This window comes from Aythya ferina (genome assembly GCF_964211825.1).
Source record: "Aythya ferina genome assembly, chromosome: 5".
NCBI lineage: Eukaryota > Metazoa > Chordata > Aves > Anseriformes > Anatidae > Aythya > Aythya ferina.
This window is the reverse complement of record NC_140301.1, coordinates 47,434,604-47,460,689: the sequence shown is the minus strand read 5'-3', so window position 1 is coordinate 47,460,689 and position 26,086 is coordinate 47,434,604. Positions and strand designations below refer to the sequence as shown.

General features: G+C 43.2%; 1 long non-coding RNA gene across 1 annotated transcript; it reads left to right on the top strand.

The window, feature by feature from the left end:
* The first annotated feature begins 11,954 nt into the window (after positions 1-11,954).
* On the top strand, positions 11,955-17,427 carry LOC311438397. The gene is made up of 3 exons (XR_014694075.1): positions 11,955-12,025; positions 16,003-16,781; positions 16,947-17,427. It is a non-coding gene; the product is annotated as an uncharacterized lncRNA (long non-coding RNA).
* The last annotated feature ends 8,659 nt before the right edge of the window (positions 17,428-26,086 follow it).

The following is a 26,086-nucleotide window of genomic DNA, read 5'->3' as shown; positions in this document are numbered from 1 at the left end:
TGGGGCCTTGCCACTGTGCGTGTGGCTGGGAGCTCCAGCTCCCCCTTGTACCACTCTGCTACTGAATTTGCTGTGCTTTGTCATTACCTAGCTGTAATTTGTTAAATCATTGTACAGAACCTTATCTCCGGGAAGAAAAAACTTTAGCTGCAGAGTTGAAAGACTTCTTCCAAATGTGAATATTCCACATGAAAGAACTTCTCGTTTCAAACTCTTTGCATTTTCCTTACATGTTATTGATCTGATTGAACAGTTCTCAGATCAAAGACACATTGGTAAGTGAGCAGCCAGGGTGGCAATATGCAAAGTGGGCAGCTGTTAAGAGAGCAGCTTAAATAATTGCTCAAGGATTTATTGGGTAACATGATTAATGATTATGGAAATATGATGACATGATACCAGAGAGTAGTGTGCAGTGATTGATGGAGAAGTTGGATAAGGCCAAGCTTAGGCACCAGCATATGGGAAACAGTCATATAGCTTCTTCTGATGGTACATGTGCTCTAAATTCATTAGGAAATCTTTATGATCATACGTGTCTTCTGTTAGGAACTTGAACTGCAAAGTATGTTGTGTGTAATATTTCTCTCATAATATGGGTAAGGAAAAAAACCTCTTGCTAATGGTGTATTGTAGTAGCAGGGCTGATTCTAAGAGACACCCTCAGCTGTCCTAAAAGAAAAAAAAAATCTTTTAAATCCCTACAGAACTCACTGGAAGCTCATGCTGCTGTTTTAATTAACACCTGAGAGAATGATAAGTAACACATTAAAGGAGAAAAAGATCTGTTTGTGGAATTGATGGTAGTTTGCAGACAGATCATTTTTTCCTGTTGTTTTGTTGTTTCATTTTGTTTTGCCTTTTTTTTTTTTTTTTTTTTTTAACCTCGAATTCCAGCAGACAGCAGTAGCACAATGCAGGAGACTGGAAAAGTGGAGGACTGGATTGCAGGTGAGATCTACTCCATGGCACAAATATTGCAGACTCCTGGACTTGATTCTCTGTTGAGAGCTGCATGAGATTCCTGTTCACTTCACACCAGTGGGTGACTCAAGCCCTCCTCCTCCTCCTGAAAATATTATTTAAGAACTCATGAAACAGAAGCTAATATTTGAAAAAAAATAAAAATAAAAATAAAAATAAAATAGAATAAAATATGAAACATTAGCACACATATTTAGAGGTGAAACTAGGCAGTGAAATCCTCATTGTGAAACCCGAATACAGGTAAAATTGAGTGCAAAATTGTTAGACTTCTGTGTAAGCAGAAGTCTGTAACATTTTTATTTTTTTTTTTAATAGGACCCTGTACTGGATTTGAGAAAGCAAATTTCTGTGTGCCAGAGACTTAACTGACAGACGTGAGGGGACACGTGAGGGGTTTCAGTAAGCAACAGATATTGGACCCAGAGCTAGAGATATTGCCATTAGATGGTTGTGATATGACAATTGTCATAGTTTTATAACAGAGTGATGTGGGTAGTGCTATTTAAATGAAAACAGCACTGCTTATGCTGGGCAAAGCAAACAGCTCTGGGAGAAATATTTATATGTGAAACCTTGGAAATGTTGTTAATCTCTTCATGCATGTGAGACAACAACAGTGATGGTGGAGGGTTTGAGAGAGATACCAGAAAGCCTGGTATTTCAAAGCCATGATCTAGCCTGAGAGCATCAAGTGTGAGTATTAATGAGATTGCAGTTCTGGTGAAGAGTTCGCACAACAGAAGGCAAGAGGTGGCTTGGAGCATCTGCTGGCCTCCGGGGAGGCTCACACAGAGCGTGAGGGGACTCAGCACTGTCAGGCACAGGATTTTGTGATGGGTCAACACCACAGTATTTACTTACAGTCATGCTCAAACACCCTGAAATATTGTGTCTTTTTTCTAATTATATTTATCACCAGCACCAAACCTGGGCTAGCCCCATCTGGCTTTGTGGTGCACCATGATAAATTCTGTGGCACATTTAAATTTCTGCAGTGACATCTCATTAAAAAACAACAACCAACAAACTATGAGTTTTTGTTGATTTAAATGTGGTCAGAACAATTTTGTTTACCCACTTTGCTACAGCATTTATTTTAAGATATGTTGTTGACTGTTCTTTTGATCATTTGATTTCTCATTATTTTTCTGACGGCAGCTTGCATAAGCATGCACCGTAGAAGTTGGGAAAGAATGTCAATGGCACTGAAACTGCTTACAAGTGGTTGGAAGCTTTGTGCATCAAGCTGGGATGGAAATGCTCATGATATTCTCCTTTCAAGAGGTATTTGAAATATCTGCCTGGTAGGTGCTCTGCCCTTTCTTGCTTCCTACCAAGACCATAGTTTATTTCTGGCTCTCTCACTGGTATGTCCTCACTGGTGCTGGAGGTTCCTGGGACCCCAATGTGTACCCCTAAATTCCCCTCAACACCCGGAGATCTGGGGAGATGGCTCTGCTGTTGGCCAGCTCCTGGCCTGCTCCCTCAGTTAGTGCCCGAACGCCTGGTGACTGGGAGCCAAAGCAGTTCTCTGCTGGCTGCAGTTCCCCCATATGGAGTGCTTTATACCTTTAATGTGAAAATTTGTAGTTCCACTCCATTTTGCACTTCTACTTGAGAATTGATTTTTTTTTTTTTTTTTCATTTAGTTATCTGAAAATAGCTATTTAGCTGCAGGACAGGAATTCAGGTAAGAATGAGTGATCAAACCTTTCATCTCTGACTCCGGCTTTAAGCTCAGGTTATACTGCTCTTGCTGAGTCTCGTTACTGCAATCAAATTATTAGTAGAAATATTAACTGGGGTAATTTGCATCAGTGTAAATGACTGATTAATACTGAAGGCATTTTAAGGACCCAGTAGCACAAGCTAAAAATTAGTATATCTTTTCTATGAGGTAACTGGAAAGCTTGATGGGTTATTCATGGAAGAAGGAGCACTTGGCACGTTTTGGCAGGTAGTGAGTTTGGTAATGAAGGTCTGATCCTCCCTCCACAGAGCATGAGGGAGTTTTGTCACCCAGGAAGCCCTAAATCATTCCAAGACTGTGGGTGTTTGTTGGCATAATAAATCTGGTAGCTTCAAGCCTATTTCTGAAGGAAAAATGCACAGTCCATAAAATATCACTGCTATATTCTGCACACTTTTTGGAAGCTTTACTAAAGGGCTGAGAACCGAAGAAGCAAATAAATGTGAAGACAAAGGTGCAGATCCGAGAGGAACTAGAGTTGCCCACATGCCCAGTTCTGGGCTGTCCAGTACAAGAAGGACACAGACCCTCTGGAGGGAGTCCAGCCAAGGGCCATGAAGGTGATAAAGGGACTGGAGCACCCTTCTTATCAAGAGAGGCTGGGACAGCTGGGGCTGTTCAGCCTGGAGAACAGAAGGCTCCAAGGGGACCTCATCAATGAATGCAAATATCTGAGGGGAAGGAATGCAGATGGGGGAACCAGGCTGTTCTCAGCAGTGCCCACTGACAGGACAAGAGGCAATGGGCACAAATTAAAACACAGGAAATTCAACATGAACACAAGAAGACTTTATTATTCATTGTTTATTTATGTATTCTTACTCTGAGGATCAACAAACTGGCACAGGTTGCCCAGAGAGGTTGTGGGGTCTCCACCCATGGAGATGTTCAATGTTCAAAACCTGTCTGGGCATGGTCTTGGGCAAGTGGCCCTAGCTAACCCAGCTTGAGGATGTGGGGTTGGACGAGATCATCTCAAGAACCTCAAGAACTCCCTTCATACCTCAACCATTGTGTGTGTGTCTTCTATAGGGTTACCATCAGGTTTCAGAAATAGGTATTCCTTTCCTAGTCTGTCCTGGTTTAACCTGGCAAGTAAGCTGAGAGCCAGCTATATGGATCAGCCCTATGGATCCAGCAGCAGCTGCTGCTGTTTTCTTTAAAATGTGGCTGGAGAAAGGGGAAGCAGTGGCATGTTATCACTGCAGTAGCTTAGTAGTTAGACAATCCACAGAGATGCAAGTTAAACTATTTCTCTACCCTGAGGTATTCAAACCCATACTTTTCACTGCCCCAACATACTGGTGACTAAAGCTGTCTATCACAAAGTAGGAGCATTCTTTGTTGTTGTTATTATTGAAATTACTCAACTATACTTAAAATAATTCACATGTCATCAGACCAGAATTAGAGGAAGACAAAAAAATGAAAACAAAAACAAACAAACAAAACAAACAAACAAACAAACAAAAAAACACTAAGGTTTTGGCATTGGTATACAGCCCTTACCTAAGCTCAGTTTGCCTTGCAATGCATCTACCTTAAAGTAGCCTACAGTCACATTGTTGGGGTATTCCTGTGGGAGGCAGGAGCTATAAGTCCTAACTATAAAGATATAATGAAGACCTCACAGAACCAGGAATGAAAACAAACCACTCTGATAAGCATTCACTGTTGTGACAACTACACACCCTGCAAACTAGGGGTTGTGAATACGTGCAGATGTTGAATTCTGCCCCCACTGTTGTGTGGGCTCTGTTTTGGAAGGTGCACACTTATGGGAGTTGCAACAGTGAGCGTTAAGTATCTAGGTGTCCTTCTGGCTTTTGGCTCTGGTGGCTTCATCTGTAGTGTGTTCTCCCAGAGCAGACCTGAGGCACTTCATCAGAGGTGCCCATGGGGATAGGAGGGAGGAGGAGGCATTGCAGTGTAGTATTGCTGTATTTGCTTTTTGAATAGGCTCTAGTCATTAATGCTGTCACATCCCTGGAAATTCACTTAAGGAAGACATTTGAAGGAGAACCTCTTTCTTCCTGCACACAGAGACAAACACAAGCAAAGTCTTCTTTTTTGATGATGCTTTCAGATAAACAGCCACAGTAAAGCCTCAGTTTCATTTTATCTCCTAGATAGCTCCAGGAAAAAAAATCACTGCTTCTGCCTGCAGCCTAAACAACTCACTTTGCTGCCAAGTGCCATCTCAAGAAGAGGAACAATATAAACTAATTTCATACCTATTCAGTTCAATAATAGGTATTGTTCTAACTATACCTCTAGTGATAAGAGACAGAACAGCTTATTTTCCATTGCTAAGCAACTGTTAAAACAGTTGCAGAATTCAGCCAGCTCTAATGGGCTGATAGGAATCAGTGTCTGAAGTTCTTGTTTGCATTCTGAAGTCAACAATAATTGTAGTTCTCTATTAACATTCATTTAAGATAGTTTATGGCTGCACCAGATTCAATCAGGAATCTGCCTTAATGGTGTTCTGAATGGTCTGCTCTCCCTTAGAAAGAAATATTTAACCATAATGCACTACCCTGCTTTAATCCGCTTGCTTTGTTTTGATGTAATGATGAAGAGTCATAGAAGGTACCACAGGAAAAATAAGGTAATATGAAGCACTCTGCAGAAAGAGAAGCTGATAGTATGAATGGTACCAAGATGCGGGCAGAGAATTTGAAGTATTTAGGTAGGGTACAATCAATCAGAAGGTGGCAGTTGTCTGTGATGCAAAGACATCTGTAAAACCATCATACATTTGGAAAAACAGAATCTAGGCAAGACAGACATAAAAGCCTAAGTGCATTAAAACATGGGCATTTTTCCAGCAGTAATTTATGAGTTCGGATTTTAGTCATTTGTGTACATGATTTAGAAGGGACTTTCTGGCCTGGCTCATGCCTTGCAGAGATAAGGAATGGGCAAATGCATAAATGCAAAAAAAAAAAAAAAAAAGTGCCACACAAGAGGATCCTGCATTCATAAGCCTTCCTTTGCAGCTGTGGAATGATGGAATGATTTCAGTGACCTGAGAGTATTGTCATGACAGGATGATAGCTCTTCAGATGCTGGGCTCCTGATCTGTGAGTAAGGACACATAAGCAGGGGCACAGAAGCCATACTGCTGCTGCAGCTGGAATTCGGTGCTCACATCCAGTGTTTCTCCATTCCTTTTACAGGTGTGAAAATATATGATTAATGCTTATGCATGTGAGCAATTCCATCACATTCAGCAGCACCATGACTGCTCCTTGTCAAGTAAATACTTCCATGCCCTGTTGGCGCAAGGTGAGAAAATCAGCACTGTCAAATGGAGCCCATGCAGGTGAGTCAACACAGCCTTATTAGCTCAGCGTGCCTCACTCCATGACTTGCAAGAGCCAAGTCTTAATGCAACGGGAGAAGGATAAGTGCTTTGAAGTAAGGACTTCAGCCAGCTGCCTGAGTCAGAAGAGTATATCATCACACAAGGATACGAAAATGTGGGGGTGAAAAGTTGAGACTGTCCCTCCATGGAGCTTGCAGCAGTGTCTGAGTCACCACAGGACCGAGAACGCTGCAGGCAATAGCAGGCAAAGTGGGCTTGGTCTGACTCGTCCTCTTATGCAACTCCTATGTTACCACTTTCTGTGCTCTGTCTATAAACCCAGACAACATCAAGAAGCCGTTACTGAAAGCAGTACTCTTATTTATTCCTTTGTATGAAACAAAGATGACAAAAATTAGATTGCTTCCACACAAGGTTTAGTACAGAACCAGCCTCTTTCCTTGCTGGTACCGGTAAGACCTTCTATCTCTGGAATCATTAAAAGGATGTGTGCACCCCCTAGTGTATAAGGATTTCCAAGAATTCAGGTTCTTGCAACAGCCTGAGATGAATGAGGATGTTTAATATTAAACCATAATAAAACCTTCCCGTCACAGCCTTAACCTCTTCAAGGGAAAGAATTGTAAACTTGAAGTTCATTCTGGGTGTAATCCCTCAACGTCCCTGCACTCAACAGCTGTGGGACCTGAAAGTTTGTTCTGATGGCTTGGATGGTTGTTGCACTGGAAGATAGCAGGGATTCACAGTAAAAAATGATACTGTACTGAAAACAAGCAATTCAAATCCAGACCTCTCTGAAACTCAGCCACGTAGGAACTGGGTTCAGCCTAAACTTTGAGGTAAATTTTGTAACCGTTTCACTGAAGGTCAGGGATGTGGGGATGTAGGACTTTATCCCAGTTAACAGACCCTGCAAAAACATGACGCATGCACCTAAACGCTTAAATGCAAGAACTATAGCCCAGATTGTCAAAGGTAGCTGGACTTCTGACTGGGCCTGCATCCCTTTGCTTGGAGTTAGGTCCTGAAAAAACTTTAAAAATATTCTCCTAACAGCCACGGTTCACGTTCTCATTCTTCAGCTTTACCTTTACTTACTTGCCAAGTTCTGCCCATCACATTAAGGCAGAAGCTTTCACCTTGATGAATGAATTGAGCTTGCTTATTGGACCCAAAATGGCAGTTCAGCTCCCAGCAATCAATATAAGTCCCCAAAACGCAACCAGGGTGCTGACTCTTGGCTGTGAGCATGGGATGGGAATAACTTTTACGTACAGTGTATGAATGAATGTGAGGCCCTAACCTTTGGAGCACGGTCTGGTACGTGCTACTTGGCTGACTGGCATCAATGTTGGCCATGGGCAGGCTCTGATCTGTCTGAATTACACCTGTGTGTTTTCCAGATTTCCCCTGCTAACACCTCCAAGGAAGACAGGATGTAGCCATTTCCCTTGGGGTACCTGCGAGCCCATCACCGCAGCCTTGGCAAGTGCCTGACAGCCAGAAAAATGATATTGCCAAGGGGAAAAAAAAAAAAAAAGCGTTCCGTTTTCATTATCCAAGCAGAATTAAATGAAAGAAAAGCAAACAAACTGCATAAATGATGGAAATTAAATTAGATTTTCTTTACTTTCATTATCTAAGTACTTTCTGATAATGAATGTATTCTAAAATATGACATTCAGCCAGTGGTATTTACTGTATTAAAAGCAGACTGATTTTATTTACTGCATAGTGCTTAATAGCTCCTCCAAGCCACTTTATGCCATAATTTTAAATGGGTTCTTTGGGCTTTTTTTCAAAACAAGAAACGTGGCTTTTTGACAGAACAGCCCCTGGTAACTCACAGTGCAATACTGCCAGGAGATGTGATGGGTTGTGTCAGGTGTTTGTTTCTTCCAGAAGGATGGAGGCATTACAATATCAATGCTGAGTTCCTTTTTTCACCTGGGTAAATAACACCACATAATATTTGAAAAGCATCAGCACATTGCTGGTGAGTGCCACCAAAGGGTTACACTTCATGATGCAGTAGTACCACTATGATATGATCTGTGTGAACCAACAAGAATTATATAATGAGAACATGTTAAAAAAAAAAAAAAAAAAAAAAAAAAAAAGTATTTTTAACAAGAAAATTATACTGGCATGTATCGGTGCTGATTTTAAAGCAACTTTCTATCCATATTTAGAAAATTTAATCTAACTACTTTAGAAGCTGGACTAATTATTGTGAGACCCTTTTTTAATTAAAATTAAAGATTTAATTTTAATTTAGAGATTTCCAGATCTTTCCATAGCAATTAATTTCTGGTTTAGAACTTTTTTTTTTCCACTTTCATAACTAGATACCCAGGGCTGTGATTTTTGTTAGATGAAACTCCAGTTGGAAAATTACTGAAGTTCAAAAACTCTTCATCACAATTAAGAAAGTGCTGGGACCCTGTTTCTCATTGCCAAGGACAGGCAGAAGAACATTCCTAATTCCTTCTGCAGATTTCATACTAGTGTTAGCACAAGAAAACTGAGGCTGGGGTGTGAGAGTACTGCCTAACCCTGTCCTCCAAATCTCTCTCTTGTAATATGTAAGTGAGGTGTATTTAATAACTCATTCTTGTCCCTTTTGAATGTATCATATGGTATTCTGTATGAGTATGATGGTATTTGTTCAGTGGGAGATTTTTTTCCTTCTTCAAGAAAGCTGAGAGATTCTAGCCTCTGCAAAGATGTTAATACCCAGTCAGATTTCCCAGCAGCCTCATGTGGTTTTATTCCAAGAGGCATCCCCTTAAAGGCTCAGAGAGAAAGCATTACAGTTAATGCAGTTTGGCAAGTCAATGTAATATTCACTGCATTACCCTGACATGGTTTAATGGCATGAGCATCATGCTCTCTGTGTCAGAGAAAATTACCTGTTGACCCCTGCTGTGGCTTGATGTCTGTTCTTAAATGGATAGTTACACAATGCTATGGAAAATCTTATATGAAGTCTACTCCCCCAACTCGTGCCCGTACGGAACTCATTTCCTATCAGCTCATCTATTAAAAAAAGAAAAAAGACAAAACAAAAACAAACAAAAAAGTGCAACAAACAAAAGTGCAACAAACAAACAAACAAACAAACAAACAAACAAAAAAAAAAACAGATTACTTTGGTGTTTTCATTCAATACGGTATTATTTCATACACATACTGTAGGTGCCCAGCAAGCCTTTCTCCTGGCCTACTGTTCTGGTGAAAAGAAAAAACAAACATGGAAGTGAATACAGAAAGAAATAGAGGGAAATGCAAATGGAATTTTATTTATTTATTATTCTGATTAAAAACAAAGAGACTGTGGTACTTCCTTTGCAAGAAGCAGTCTTGTTCCACTCAGGGGAAGTTCTCTCTTAGCTCGGGAAACAGACCGGCACAGGAAGCACATAGGTGGTCTTTACAGCTGTGTAATGCAAGAGAACTGAATTTTACCCCTCCAAACGATTAAAGAGATTAATTGTGAGTGATAAATGGCAAATGAACTCCATGTCCTTGAGAGCCGCTGGATGATGTCAAAATCTCTGCTGGTTCAGAGAAGCATGTTCTCTTCCAAGGACCTCACTCCAGCCATGGGACCAAACCTTTAAGTGATACAAGCGTGCAGGGCAAATCCATTTATTACTTGCCTTGTCTGCTCAGACTACCAGGAAGATTCCCAGGCATTGTGTGTCGTGAGCCCTATCCCATGATAGGAGCCAGCGAAGACCAGTTCGTGGTCCAAGGCATGGGCATTCCCATCACGTGGCTAGATATGACTAGTGTTGGGCTCAGAGCTTCAAAGAGCTTGAAAGCTGTAATCTGAAGCCTCAGACACAATGAAGGCTAGCATGAGACTTGTACAGGGATGCTATCTTTGCAGTATGTTGCACGCATTAGGCATGAGTGTCAGTGCTGGAAAAAGGTGGAAAACAGTGAAGAGTCAGGTCCTCGGTATCTCCCTTTGATGTCTTAGGTAACATGAAAGGCAGCCTGTGCCACCACTCTGGTACTGTGACATTAAAAAAAAAAAAAAAAAAATCAAAAGAGAGAGAGAAATCATCAACGGTAAAGGAGATCCCTGCAATTTGGCAGTGCTCCTGATCCACAAAGCTACTTTTCTGGTTTCTCCCATTAGCCCTACTGCAATATGCGCAGAACCAGATTACTTATCAGGGCAGAATATTAACGTTCACAGCATTAATGTTTTGGGGCCCTTAGAATGGAGAGCACTAATAGAAAAATTTCTTCAGTCCTTTCATATGAAATCTCCCCATTCTGAACTGACAAAAATAAATGCAGTGAACTTTCAGTGATATTGCACCGTATAAAAAGGTTATTAAAAATGTATTTGAAGAACTAGCTTTGTCAATACTAATGCACTGAAGGAACTGAGGGTTTCCCAGCTCAAGCACTGATGTACTGACTTAGCGAGGGAGTGATTACTGCAATAATAGATTTTGGTTGCTTAAGGTAGACAAGCATTTTCTGACTTCATATGCAAAAAAATGTTCTCTGTTTTAAAAAGATGGGATACTCAGTTATATTGAAGTGAATATGAATTATAGATTTTAAAAGGAAAATTGCCAACTAGCTATTGGCTCAGTTCTGACACTGTGTTTGAAAGAAGGTGGTGGGGATAAAATAGAGGAGTGTAGAAGAATAAGAGATTACTGGAAGGAATGTAAATGATTTATTGGTTTATTTGTTGATTTTTATTTCCATACTAATCTGAGGATTTTTAGAGATGATCTGTACATTCCCCAAAGTGATGTGAACATAGCAACAAAGTGCAAGCACATGAAAATTTTAAAGCACAATTAGCTCTGCTTGAGAAATGGGTCCATTCTCCTATTTTGAATTCAGACACCTCTGACCTGGCTGCTCGCTGTTGGACTATGCGATGGCTAGATCAAGATTCTTACCGTGGGGTTTCTGTGCATGTCTTCCAGGACCAAACAACAATCTTGTTTTATTGCTTTAAATTAACTTAGCTTAAAGAGACTGCAAGGAGAGGAAAAGCCAGTCTTTTAAAACCCCACTTTCAGTCACTTAAGATGTTGATAAGAGGTAAGCATTTATTTTTTAATTATCATTGTGTTTTTTCTCAATCATGCTCCCTTTTGAAGAATGCAGGAAACACGCTGTTCCTCTCACTGACAGATGCTGCCATGTAGCTTTGTCCTGCTCAAGCACCACAGCCAATGTGTTCCTTTTGGCATCTGAGGGAAGGTGTCAGGACTTCAAAACTTTACTGAGCAATTTTTGTCTGTCTGCCTCCGCAGTGACGTGTAGTAGCAGCAGGACACAACAGAGGTCTAAGAGAACAATATGGTAACATGCAACAAGTTTCCATATAGTTTTGTTGCTGTTGTTGGGCCTTTCAGGTATTTTCATGGTTTTTTTTTTTTGTTGTTTTTGTTTTTGTTTTGTTTTTGTTTTTATTTTTGTTTTTTTTTTACCAATGCTTAAATATTTCATGGACTTCTTATGCATCAATGCACTTGCACGATACCCTGCAGCAGGGATTTCACTGGTTCCCCAGGTTCACAGATGGGCACATGGCAACTCAGGCTGGGCCTGACAGGCACAGGGACTAGAAGAGAGGTCCTTCATAAGGTGAAGGGACTTTTTTTTTTCAGTTTTCCAGAGTGTAACAATTTATCATGTCAATATAATCATGATAATGAATAATCTGTACTGTTCTTATGTTCTCCAGTGTTGGTTGTACTTGCCGAGGCGATCGGCTCCGGGGCAGACGCGTTCTGCAGCGGAGCGGGGGATCAGACAGGCAGGGCTAACTTTCCCGGCACAGAGCCCACGCGAGGGAGACGCCAGGACCCCGCGAGGGAGGTGAACGAGGCGAGAACGAGGCATAGGCGGAGCCAGCAGCGCCCCCTCCACGGCCGTTCAAAACCTGCCCCTAGGGAGCGCGAGCAACCAGGGTGGGCAAACAGCGCGTGGCGTGGCAGTTGGCACAGGCAGGGCAAGCAGGCAGGGCGAGCGTTCCCCCCTGCCCATACGAACACCTCCTCTAACGGCGGGCAGTTAGGGTGTGGCGCAGCAGTTGGCACAGCAGTTCGCGCAGGCAGGCCGAGCAGGCAGGGCAGAGCGCTCTCCCCTGCCCATACGAACACCTCCTCTAATGGCGGTCTACCGCTAGCTCAGCTGCAATGGTGTACACCAGGCACAGCGCTCTCCAGTAGGTCTGTACACACCCAGACCGACTGCCCGATCAAAACTGCGGCAGTTCAGGTCTCCGGGTGCAGGCAGTGCCTGAGCCTGTTGCTACCACCTGCGGGGGGCAGAGAGACTGTGTGCGTGAGGTGCGAGCAGGTGGATGACCTGGTCCGCCTCGTGGCAGAACTCAAGGAGGAGGTCGAGAGGTCGAGGGATATCAGGGAGTGTGAACGGGAGATAGACTTGTGGAGCAACTCCCTGCGCAGCCTGAAGGGCAGGCACCAGAGTGAGACACCATAAATGGGGGTGGAGCCCCTGCCCTGTTGCTGTTGGGCAGAGGCAGGGGACCTGGGAGTTGAGGAGGAATGGAGACAGGTCCCTGCTCGACATCGCAGGCGATCCCCCCCCCCACCGGCCCCACCTTCCCAGCTGCCCTTACACAACAGGTTTGAGGCCCTGGAGCTTGAGAGACAGGTAGCTGAGGAAGAGGTAGAAAGTCTACCCAAGAGGATGTGTAGGGCGAGGAAGTCAACTCCACGCCTCAGGACTGCCTCCACCAGGACAGAAAGAAGGGTGATTGTTGTGGGCGGCTCCCTTCTCGGGAACAGAGGGCCCTATTTGTCGGCCTGACCCTACCCACAGGGAAGTCTGCTGCCTCCCTGAGGCCAGGGTCAGGGACATTGCCAGAAAGCTTCCCAACCTGGTTCTCCCCTCTGACTATTATCCTCTTTTAATAGTCCAGGCTGGCAGTGATGACATTGAAGAGAGAAGCCTGAAGACCATCAAACAATACTATAGGGGACTGGGACGGTTCATGGATGGAGCGGGAGTACAGGTGGTGTTTTCGTCCATCCCTACGGTGGCAGGGAGGGGTACAGAGAGGACACGGAAAGCCCACCTGATAAAACACGTGGCTCAGAGGCTGCTGCCAACACAGAAATTTTGTGTTTTTTTTGACCATGGGGCGCTTTACTCGTCACCCAGCCTGATGGCTGCAGACAGGTCCCTGTCTCTAAGGGGAAAACGGATCCTGGGCCAGGAGCTGGCGGGGTGCATTGAGAGGGCTTTAAACTAGGTGAGAAGGGGGACGGGGCTGAAACAAGGCTTGTTAGAGCTGTGCCGGGGGAACAATGGCAAGGCTGGGAGAGAAGGCAATGGCCCAGCTGAAGTGCATCTACACTAATGCACGCAGCATGGGTAACAAACAGGAGGATCTGGAAGCAATCAGTGTAGGTCAGAGGTTGGACTTTATGATCTTGAGGTCTCTTCCAACCTAGACAATTCTGTGGTTTCTTCTACCTGCACTGCATTACACACATGTATGCTGATAGACACATCTAGTCCAAGGCTTTCTGTTGGGATCCCTGCCAGCCAAGGATGCACTGAAGCTGACACTGTCACCCAACAGTTTTGAAGACTGGCAAGCCTGCTCCCTGGCCTGCTGTAGTATCTTAGAGGACACTTGTTCCCCACACAAAACCCAACCAAACCGTAACGAAAAAAAACACACAGCAATAATGCCTGAGTAATATATAGATCTGTAATTTTACCTTCTGTGTGTATGTATCATGATTTCAACTTCTATCTTCTTTCCAAAGCCAATACAGAATTAAGAAGAAACTCTTAGTGGATTTAAACGCTTATTGTCCCTGACTGCTCTAAAGGTGACTGGAATTGACACCCAGGCAGTGAGTACCACTCTGTGGAGAAAATGGGCCTGCCCCCCTTGTGCTGTATCTACCGTCCTGCTGCCCCACGGGGCTTAGTTTTCGCAGAGTCAACAACAACTGTTCAGGGTTTAATTCCCAATTTTATTGCTGCCATTTAGTACAAAATACACGGGGGTTAACGCCAGTAAAGCCTTCGAGAGAGGAGGACGCTTCGGGTCTTCCTCCGCCCCGCCTCACGACCCGCGCCCCCCACACGCGGCCGGGCGAGGGGCGGCGCTGCGGGCCCGCACGGGCCGCTGGCTGCCGGCGGGCCGCGGGCTCCTCCAGGCGGCGGCCGCCCCTCAGGGCCCCGAGCCCCGTTCCCCGCCCCGCCGGGGCCGGGGGGAGGCGGCCAGGCCCGGCGGCCGGCCCGGGAGGAGCGCGGCCGCTGCCGGGGCTCGGCGGAGAGCGCTGAGGGGGCGGGTGGTGGGGGGGCGGTGAGGGCTGTTAGGCGGAGCGGGGGCAGGTGTTGAGCGGCGGCTCCATAGCTCAGTGGTTAGAGCACTGGTCTTGTAAACCAGGGGTCGCGAGTTCGATCCTCGCTGGGGCCTTGCTGAATTTTTAAGTGTCCCTGCGCTGAGCTCGCTGCCAATTGCCCTTATTTTAGAGTATTTGCGTGGGTGGTCACGAACCGCGCGTGTGTACGCGGTGGGTTTTGTTACGAGCGGAATAAACGGTGTGGGTAAACCATGATTGAGCAATGACACGGGTTGCCTGGTTAAACACTGCCTGCACTGCGTGCCAGCGGGGAGCGGGGCAACACCAAGTGCTTTGGAAACTGGCATGGGGATGGCCAAGTATTTGTACAGCTTGCACCGCAATTTCCCTGATGGGAGCTTCGGCAAAATGCTGTTAAGGGTTTTAAAAGGAACAAATTGCCTCTGAGTGGAGAATAAGCGGGGCAGGATTATCTGACTCTTCACAGCTTGCCGGGGAGGCCGAGCTGTTGGTTTTATTTCTGCGCTGGAGGCTGGGCAGAGGAGGTGCAATAATTCTTTGGCTCTTTTTTTTTCTTTTTTTTCTTTTTTTTTTTCTTCTGTCTTTTAGGTTATAGAAAGAGCTAGAAACCTCAGCACAAATAATCCTCTTGAGCACCACACTTTAAAAATATGCATTATTTTTTTTCCAGAAATCTAGTGAATGGCACATTTAGTTTCCAGTATTGCAAACAACACAGCAGTTACTGACATCCAGCAGGGAAATGAATGTGTACATTTAGGCCGGGGAAAGGCCCACAGCTGCAGTGCTCACCCTGCCAGGGGCTCTGCGTGCGGTGTTGCTGTTGAAGATGCTCACAGCTGCAGGGGGCTGCAGCTCTGTGTGCCCACGGCTGTGGCTCGACGTGTCAGCACAGCGATGTAGGCTGTGGTGCTGCCTGAAGTGACTTCTAGTTTGAGTACTGCCTCCTCATCCCTTCTGGGAAAACGGTGCTTTGTCCTAACCTCCGAGCCCCCAGCTGACCAACATCAAAACCAGTCCCCTGGTTCAGTAATCCTCCCAAAGTGTGGAGGCAGGGACGCCAGCCCAGCACCGGGAGAGCCTGCTCTCTCTGGGCTGCTGGTCAGAGGCCTGCTACTGCCAGTTTCAGCAGTGAGGGGGAGCTGGGTTTTGCCATGGCTCACCAGAGCGATACCAGATCTCTGGGGTGCAGATTGTCTTAAGAAATCATTTGTGTGCTTATAAAGCATCATTCGGAAAACATTACTGACATGCAGGAGCAGCCTCTGCACTTAGGCCTCGTGGAGCCCAGCGTGATCGATGTCTGAGCGCAGGTGATGGGACGGTGAGGTTTTTGCCGTGGAAAGACGGATCATACAAATGATGCGTGACTGATCTGTTCCTTACATACAGCAAATGTAGCAGGAACAGGGTTCATCTCTTCCTGCTTGTCATAGCTATATACAAGAACTACCGTGGAAGGCTTTTCTAAAACACTGACAGGTTGATGCGTGTGCCTTTATAGCAGTTGGGAAGCTGCATGAGTGGGAGCTAAGCCACCTAATGTCAGCATTTAAATTGTGCTTCCATTTTAGGAATCCACTAACTGAATCCTCCGAATTAACTGCATGTTGTTATATAAGAGGAGAGAGGCAGATGCTCTTGGAGGCCTCCAGAGGGAGAGCCTGCTCGTCAAAACTGGGTCTCTACACTTGTGCAAAGTGCTTCTGGACATACTCGGGCATCCACTATGGCCAGGAACTACCTAGGGGATTGGGTGTTTTGGGGACACTGGGTCACAGAGCACCTGAAAATTGGGTCCAGAGTGTGTGACTGCGTTTTCTGCTGATGAGATTGAATTTTCATTTTTCAGAGGCATATCTTTATAATTAAACAGGGCCTATTTTAGAACAGCAGATTTTTAAAAATAGTTTTTTTACAATCCTACTACTGTTGTACTGTACATAGCAGAGGGCAACCTCTTAGAGCTGACCCCACAGAAACCTGCAGACAACTGCAGCTGGGGGCAAGGACTCAGCAGTGCATTCCGGCCCCCAGGTGAAGGTGGCTGTGGTGGGCCCGGGGTTGGGCCCTGCTGCTCCATGCCCCAACCTGGCTGTTAACCCTGCATGAGGAGAGACCAACCTGTGCCACTTCTCGGGCCCCTACCCCATTCATACATATGCAAGAGTGGAAAGCAGGAGATGCACCTAGGCCTCCCTGGAGCCTACTCCATCCCCATGAGACACTAAAGTACCATTCCCAAATCCCAGCCAAAGAATGACCCCAAAATTCCCACCATCCTCTACAAGCAATGTCTTCAAAGGTCTCCATTTCCTGCTGAAGGAAGCTTTAGCAGCTGTTGTTGCTGAAGGTGAGATATGTGTCAAAGCTTTGCTCTGAAAAGTGGAAGTGACCTTCATTAGGTCCAGTGATAAAGTTGTTGTTGATGTCATTAGAAAATGTCTTTATGGTTTGTTTCTCTGAACTGTGATGAAGGGCCTGACCGTACTAATTGTGTTTTCAATTTGATTACTAGGAGAGACCCTGGGAATTACCACTGTATCTGCAAAGGCAAATCTGCCATCACTGCAAGATATTCTGACTTCATCCTGGAGATCTATCTCGCTGTTGATTTCTCCTTGTTGTGTTCTTCTGGTTATCCCCCCACCAAGGAAATTTGTAGCCAGTTGCTCAGTTCAGCAGCAGGCAGCATAACACAAGGAGGGATTGTTTTCTTCATGATTATACTGTTTTTCTTTCCAGATATGTAGCAAAATTGACATATCTAAGCCTAGATTACCTCATTGTGATATCATTTTGATAATGGGAACAGAGAATCGAAGTCAATGACTTGAAAACTGGTTTCTCCTTCAGAGGAAAAATGAAATATAAACTCTTTCAATATTCTACATGCTTTAGTATTGCACATGTATTGCCAAAACATCATAAACTCAAAGAACTTCTAATCTAAGATTAATAAGGTAGGTTTACATTGGCTTAGTCAGGAATGAACTAAAGAAATTCTGACTTGTGTTTCTGGATTTGTCCCTAAATACTCAAAGCTTGATGACTTCAGGTTTGTGCCAGTGAGGTAAAGACAAGAAGTAAAAGTTGAGACATTTTGTTTCCTCACCTGATGTGAATGCAGCCATCAAGAACGTCTCAAATGAATAGTAAAAACGTTTACTTGCAATAATCAAAGGTGTTATTAGTAGTACCAAAAATAAAAAAACGTGTTTGTCTGCTAAAGATACTTTTAGTCATATACTGTCCTTTAATTCTGTTCTTCTGGTTGCTGAAACAATACAAAATTCTTCATGTATGTCAAAGCCATCGTCCGCCTAGTCAGGTTCTTCCAGGATGTTCCACACCTTAAAGTCTAACCACGTATTTTTACAAGTTCAGTGGTCCTGTTACTCTGTCAGAGGGTGGCATTAACAAATTCACAAGCATTGTTTGAAACTGCATAGAAAGGAACATGATCTAGACGTCTGAACACAACCACCAGCTGTAATACTGACTCAGTCCGGTGTATTCTGACCTCTAGAGCTAGCTGTCTCCTTGCTCCCTTTCCTCTGTCAAGAAATCTCTCCCTTTTAAAACAAAGTAATTAAAACATTGCTGTTCAAGGCCAGACGCAGGCCAAATGCATCCCCAGACACAGTGAGAACTCAATGCATTAGGACTTTGAATGATGATGCAAGGCAATCTTCACAGAGGAGTAACAGTAGAAAAATCTGTGCTTACTGGTATTCTTGGCAAAAGATCATATTTCTGAGCCAGTTAGCTATGGATGGAGGGACAACTAATGAACCCATTCGGCTTCTGGTATGGATGTTATTTACTGCAATGTTAGCATGGGAATAAAGATGTTTAAAAAGAGCAGGGGCTTCTTTGATAATGAGAAAGTACAGATGAATTAAATCCTTCAGTGTTTGCCAGGAGAGTTACTGCTGTGTTTTAAAGAAAACTAATGTTTTCTATATTGTTAAGGAATCTTGTCCTTACACACATTGCTACATATTACTGTTAGTAAAGCAGATACATGTATATACTTATAACTATTTACTTACAGGCACATAAGCACATATATTTTTGAGGTGTTACTGGTACAGCACCTCAAAGAACAGAAGAAAAGCAAACAGAAATGTCTTATTGCAGCTCCCCGAGATATTTAGCCAGCTGTGCAATATATGATCCTCACCTTGCTTGCATTTCAGTATATGTGTCTGTCTATAGGTTTTGTAGAGTGATGTTGCTAAAGATAAAACATGGCCTTTTCCCATACAGTTTGTAATTTAATGGTGGGACAGTACAGGATCCAGGCACAATTACAGTAGGTCTGAATATAATGAAATGCATAGGGCAGTAGGGAGGAGAGTCCTTTAAAAATCTCATGTGTGTGTGTGATTTATTGGGGCTTGAGAATAGGTGAAAAAAGTTGACTTCAGAAAGGATGAAACACCATTCATTCAGAAGCCATGCATCTTATGTATACACGTATACAACAATTTCCTGCTGTCATCACTAAACTCAGTGGTCTCTTCAGATTGTTACTATATTTCTGGCTTTCAGATGACCAAAATTAGTTTGCAAATAGAACTAGTCTTAAGGTCAAGGTAAAGCTTAAATGAAATTTAGAAATATGAACCTAAAGTATTAGAGAAAATAAAAAGATAATTTAATTCCCTTGCCTGCTTCTCTAGGACTGGTTTTCTAGATTTATCCAGTTCAGCTTATCTTAATATGAACATAAATGAATCAGGAGTCTGTAAATGGAGGACCATAAAATAAGGCTGGTAGCAACTGTGCTAATCTCTATTCAGATCAGAGAGGCTGCTTTGCTGACATCAGAGCAGGCAGTCTGCCTGTCTGCCTGCATCTGATTATCCCTCAGACAGACCCTATGTGCTGGCTGCTCACAAGGAAAGCACTTTCATTCCTTTTGGAGATAAACAGAGGAGCTGTTCCTTCTGGTCACCAAGTTACAGATGATTTTTGGACAAGAATGCTGTTGCTTGCAATCCCCCTGCTGTATACGTGAGATTTGCTAATGACCGTGGAGCCTGTGTGTGTAAACAGCCTCAAATCACGATACAGTCCTGACAAGAGGTATGAGTATGTCTGCTTGTTCCCTTCAGAGCACTGCTACTGCTGATCGCTTTGCCACTGCAAGAATTGTAATCCACACCAAAAACCATTTGTAATGGAAATTAATAAAGAGCAAAACCACACAGACGAGTATTTCTCACTGTGTGTAGCAGCTGTATAGAGACAGCTGTCACTACCAATGTGCTAATATTTTTTAAAATTGATAAAATACAGCATTGAAGAGCCATACAGTTGAGCTATGCAATAAAGAGACTTTATTTTGAATAGGATTCACAAATTTAATTTTAAATATTTCCACTGTCCCACCAGAACAGTGGAAGCAGAACTGGAAAGCACTATCATCACTATTTTACAGTCACCTCCTCACTCCTTGAAAACATTGCTGCTGGCCCGACCGGTGTATCTGCTACCTGCACAATTAGGTAGCAACATCTGGGAGAATGCAGCCAGCATGAGTTCAGGAGTTCAACACCTAACTGCCCAGCACTATGGGCTGGCTTTTCCAGTCTGTAATGAGCCATTTGTGCTCTGCCTCTAACCCTAACTTCAGGCCAGGCTTTGGAGGCTTGAGCTCACCGAGTCCATCAAGCAGCATGTGAGCCTGAGCTGGTCCTTCTGGGCTTGTGTTCCCACTTGGTGAAGCAGATTGCTTGCTCTAGATTTGAGCTAGGGAGACGCCCCAAATGTGGGTGGTAAAGGAGGTTATGGATAATGAAGGAGACTGTGTTAGTGGAGAGCTCAAATCCTGAGCAAGCACAGCAACAGAGATGTAGCTTGAGAGAAAGCACTAACTGGGATGTGCTACAACACCATGGCTGCTTGTTTAGCTTATGAATGTCAGTCAGCCAATTAGTTCAGTGAAGCTTTTCAAAACATTGCCTGTGAGGTTATTATAATTAAAGTGCCAACACAAATAGTCTACATTCCAAGGCCTGAGCAGCAGAGAAGTAATTTCAACACAGGACCAAGGCTGAATCTGATAGAAATGATGCAGATAAACCTGGATGTTACGATCAGGATTCCTTACTTCTTTGTCTTCACCTTGATTTTCACCTCTCTGCCCCACTTTGCATAGTTTGTTCAGCACAGCAGCCTATCTGCTGAGTTCTCTAGCCAGCTGATGAAAAATCAGATGAGTAAAGCATTGGAGGTGTCCACCACAGATGGGGCTGTTACAGCACACCCAGTCCTGGCAGGCTGTGTTCCAGCTGCGCTCAGGGGATGAGGGGAACCTGTTGTGCAGCTGGGCAGGGTCATTAGGGGCTGCATTCAAGCACAGCACCATCAATCATGAAGAATCAATTCTTGCTCCTCCCCTCAGAGCTGCAAAGTGCCAGGGGCCAGCTGCCCTCAAACAAAGCTGATAAACACATCTGAGGAAATGTCAGACTGGTTAGGCAAACCTGATACCCCTAAACCACTGCTGACAGGAGCCCGGATCTCACCCAGCCCTTGGTGATGCTGCAGTAACAGCTCAAGCCTCTGATCCAGTATGTCTTTTCTCCATTCCTCCATCCTCCCCTGGGCTTTCCACACATCCTTGCTCTCCTGGCTTCATGCTGCTTCACCCCTTCATTTGCATTTAGCTCTGACTGTTCTAATCTGCTTTTTAAAAGCCGGTCTTTAATTTATATCTCTTTGTTCCTTTATGCCATCACAAAAGCCCTGAGATATGCTTTTTCAATGCACGTTCACAGACAAGTTCAATCTTTTTTTTTTTTTTTAATGCTCCCCTAAAAATAGATATTTTTCCTGTGATTTTTTTTTTTTCCCCACAAGACATTTTTATCCCACTATTCCAGTATTTCTGCTTCCTTCCAATTTTTCTTTTGGCTAAGAAAGAGAAGCTGGGTAAAGATGTAATGCAGGTCTGGGCAGTACAGAGACCACTATAAATATCAGAATTGCAGGTGATGTGGGCTCCCTGTGTCATTTGCTTAATACTCAGTGCTGTGGTAAATGATTTACCAAGGCTGTTGTGTTTGTGGTTTTTTGTTTGTTTGTTTTTTAATAAATCCTCCTGAACCAAGTTTATTTCTCCTGCTATCAACAATCATCAAACTTCTATTTGCCCACCAAGGTCTACAGAGTTTAAGTTGAAAATAAAATCCTAAAATAAGTCAATGGTGACATCTATATTGTTTTGCCACATAAAACTTGTGACGTTAGCTTAAGTCAAAAATGACATCAGCATCAGTTATTTAATGGTGCAATTGAAATAAAATCATGTAACCAAGTAGGTAAAATTAAAGTCCAGGGGAACCGAGTTGTTAGACTTTAAGACCTTCTTCATTCAGCTGTACTTCTTGCTTGAGTGTAGTTTGTTACAATGAAAGCAATGTCAATTCACTTATACTCAGTGCCCTGTGGCAGCATCCTTAATATTTTACTCACACCTGCCTCAAAACTCCCAGTGATTCATCCCAAGGAAGTGTGGGCTGGATGCAAAGTAAGGACTTTGGCATTTGACTGTCAGCGTTAGAGTTTGTCTGTCCCTTTGTAAAAAGTGTATGTATAGAAGGAACTGTACTGACACTGAACATTGGTGAACTGCAAGGCTGAGGCCAGCAGTTACACCTGCACACACTTGACTTTTAAGGGTAAGTTAAAGGTCACCATTTTGTAGCCTGGAGCACCAGAGTGGAAAGTTACTGAGTTCTGCTGTAGCCAGAGTGCTCCTCTTTGGTTCTCACATGCCTTAAATTTCTAAGGTGGTTTTGTCAAAGATGCAGGCAACTTCTAAATTTTTTGGACTGCTAACAATATATAATAGAATTTATTTGATCATTTAAACTGATGATTTCTGAGGAAATTCAGATTACGGTATGGTTCTTAATTAATATGTTCATTATCTTCCCAGTCACAGCTATTCCTACTTCACTTGCTACTGCCTCTCCACTTTGTCTAATTTTGGGGTGTGTCCAAAACAAACAAACAAGAGAACAATCCCTCAAAGCCTTTCAATACATCCCTTTTCTGACCCTACAATGTGAAATTCAGCCAATTTTATTATATATCCTAACAGGGTGTTTTCTAATGCTAGTTAGTGGTTTTTGTCCTGAAAGAAGTACGAGTTTTTGATGTGTTGGAGTTAGCACAAAAGAGTTTTGTGACAGCAAAGAGTGGTGGTGAGAAAACAGGGCAAAGGAAACCTTACAGACACTAGGAGATGTTTGCCCAAACAAGGTTTTGCTTTTTCTGGAGGCTTCCAAAGCACAATAACAATGCATTGTGCCAGCTAATGCAAAGGATGACCAGAGCTATTATCTTTATAAAGCTCAGCTATTGAAAAATGAGTGAAGGATGTAATCACACTGATTGTTAGCTGCTCTCTAAATTATTATCTGTGACAATAAAATTATTAACAATTAAACTTTAAAAAGCCAGTTGACTAATTAGTTCGGGAGAACTATTCAAAACACTGTCCTTGAGGTCATTATAATTAAATTCCTAATAGCCTATATTTCAAACTCAAATTCTAGCTTAGCTTGCTCCACAGAAACTGGCAAATGTCAGGACCATCAATATTGTAGACTAGACCAGTCCTCTTGTCCAAAAGTTGATGAAAGTATGTATTCATCTGAATATAGGCAGCTGAGGACAAAGAAAAATGAGTGCTTCAGAGGAACTACTGATGAGTTTGTTGGATCCAGAGATTAGGCACACATTCACACTAGCAAATTTCTGAGCCACAAGTCATCCCTAATGAGGTGTCAGTGATAGCAAACTGCATAGTGCTTCAGGGGCTGCATCTCTTTACCACCTTGACATTCATTAAGTACACAGCACAGCAGGAAAGCAGCTACTCATTTCCTTTACCAACTTATCCCATAGTACAAACACATGCAAACTCAATTTACATTAGCTTTTCCATCACTGCTACCAATGGTTGGCGCAGGAGACAAAAGAGAAGATTTCTTCAAAATTCTGGCAGTGAACAAAACCAGAGGCTTCTCATTCCTTTTCTCCTTGACCTCTTGACTGCTTTCTGATCTTCTGAGCTCTGCTGAGCTACAGTCTCTTCTACCACTGTTCCTTTCTTGCTAGGAATGGTTTTGGCTGGATGGTAACTTGGCACAGCAGTTTAAGACTCCTGTCATTACTCTTCTTCCCTCCGACCACCACAGGAAAAAAAAAAAAAAGTTATTTTATGTAAGGTTATTTTGCTAATGAAGATTGGTAAAGCTTTGATGGGGCTGGCCAAGCACATTTGGTAAGATGCCTTGCCGTCAGTTCAGGGATACAAGTATGAGTGGTTGTTTGGTCTGGTGATGAAGACTTCTCCCTTCTCTGCTCTCCACCCTCATCAAGCTGAGAGCAGGAACATAAGAAGCCAAAGATGTCATGACACTTGTTTTTTGACATGGGGCAATGACCTGCCATTACACCCCTGTCTTAATTGTTTGTTAGTTACAGGCATTCTGCCTTTGTACTGTTTGCCTTTGGATTAAATCTTGCCCCTTTTTTTGAGCATCCCCTGTAGAAAAGCCCTTAGGTGACTTTTGCTAATAACCTCATTTCTGTGCACCTCAAAGGCCAGAAGCTGAAACTGTAGATCAGTTTCTACTTGAACTTAAATCAGATAAGGTAAGTTATAATTTAACACTTTCCTGGGGGAGAGATTAGTCTTGCATGGTCTAGTAGTTGTCCCTGACCTTGCTTATTGAAATAAAATGACCCTAAGAAAAGCTGATAGAAACAGAAGCATTTTAGTCACATAATATTTATTATTAAACATTTATTTTACTTCATGGTAAGAATAGAAACTATTACTTGATCTTCTGTTTTTAAAGACAAGAAAAGAAACAGTCTTACCTGCTTCTATTAGTGAGGGACAATATTATCTATTATTAAAGAAGCCAAGAAAACTTTAGTAAAGTTGGAAAAAAACATAGTGGACCATATCCAGACATAAAGTTTAGACACATGTAATCCAATCCAATATGATCCAATTACCTATGGCAGCCCATCAGCTGAAGTTACCATAGGGGACTAGATGTATGCCTCAATTGCTCATTTAATTGCTCAGTTAATGTATCACAGTTGATCAAGATCAGTAACTTAGGAATATAGTATTTACTGGTACTCCTTATAACAAATGTACATATGCAAAATAGTGCATTTTTGTATTGAAAAAATCCATTAATTCTTCCTACATTATCTATTTTATAAAAATTTCATATATATCAGATGACTCATAGTTATCAATGTGGTCACTGTGAATTAGTATTGACCTATATATTGAATCAGTGAATATTTTGATAAAGCTGTAGGTGCTTTAAATTATAAACAGTAAAGACTGGCTGGATTAATTTACGTGAGCATGTGCCTTTCCCATCTGGGGCTAAGTGTTAGCAAGAATTTCATCGAGGGGTAGTACAACCAAGTTGAATTTGTCTGCTTTACCTTAAGAACACAAGACCAGTATTTGTCTCCTTGCTTCCTCCTGACACGCTGAACAAGGTGCTTGTTGAGGTGCCCTCTGAGACGCACATATTTTCTGTCTGCCAAAGTCAGAGGATCTTTGGGGCAAAGGGTGCCAGGGAAGAGAAACTGGAGCACAGGCACATGTCACAGTGCTGTAGTGCAATACTAACCATCATTTCCTAGGAATACTTTGGCTGGAGATAAAACACTTCATCACTGTGACAGTCACTGACAACCAAAGTGTTAGGGCTGCTGGAAATCAGTCGTGACAGACCCTGTGGCCACTTACCCCTGTCCCGACACTGCCAGTCATGCTGCACGGGCAGACCACTGGCTAGGTGGCTGCTCCCTGCAGATGTGTTTTAGTGCTTCCAGACTAGCCATCTGCCTCAGTCTTCATCAGTTCGTTGTGTGGTGTGATGGTAAGTGCAGGTATGGGCTGGCACACTTCCCCTTCTGTAAGGTGTTCTCTCTGCTGACCAGGAATTGCTCCTTTTAATTACAGGGGCACTGAGAATAGGAACTCCATGCTGTGAAGGATTTGCGTATTTCAGAGGTTGGCACAATTTCAAGCAGGAATGAGAAAATTATTGACTATTCTTTGAGCATGTCTTTTCCACAGCTGACAGGCTTATTTTATGGTGGGTGACATAGCTGAGGCCGCATTCCCTGAGTCTGCTTGTGGAGAAGATTGTCTGATACCACAACAGCCTCAATAAACTGAACATCCACTTCTCCTACCTCCCTCCACCCAAAAAGCTGAGCTATTCTGAAATGCCAAGTTACTCACTTGGAAAGAAACTAGCCTGGTTTAATACTCTTTATTTTGATAAATACAGCCTGGCTGTTTCTTATCATCTTTATGTCTCTGGATGCCTAGCTGCAGATTGTTTCACATTTTGTTACAGGTATTAAACTCGAGCTGACTAGCCTACAATTTTCCAGCTCCTCCTTTTCCCTTTCTGTAGCACAGCACTATAGTTGTCCTTGTCACTTCTCTTTGTGTCTTAAAGTAGTTCAGTTTGTTTCAATTACTCCTAAATCTTCTAAGGTGAATTTCAGCAGGCTCCCCTGCCGTGCATGTCTCATCTAAGTATTTCCTATCTGCTCTCTCCTAATTCTAGCACTGCTCCAAAC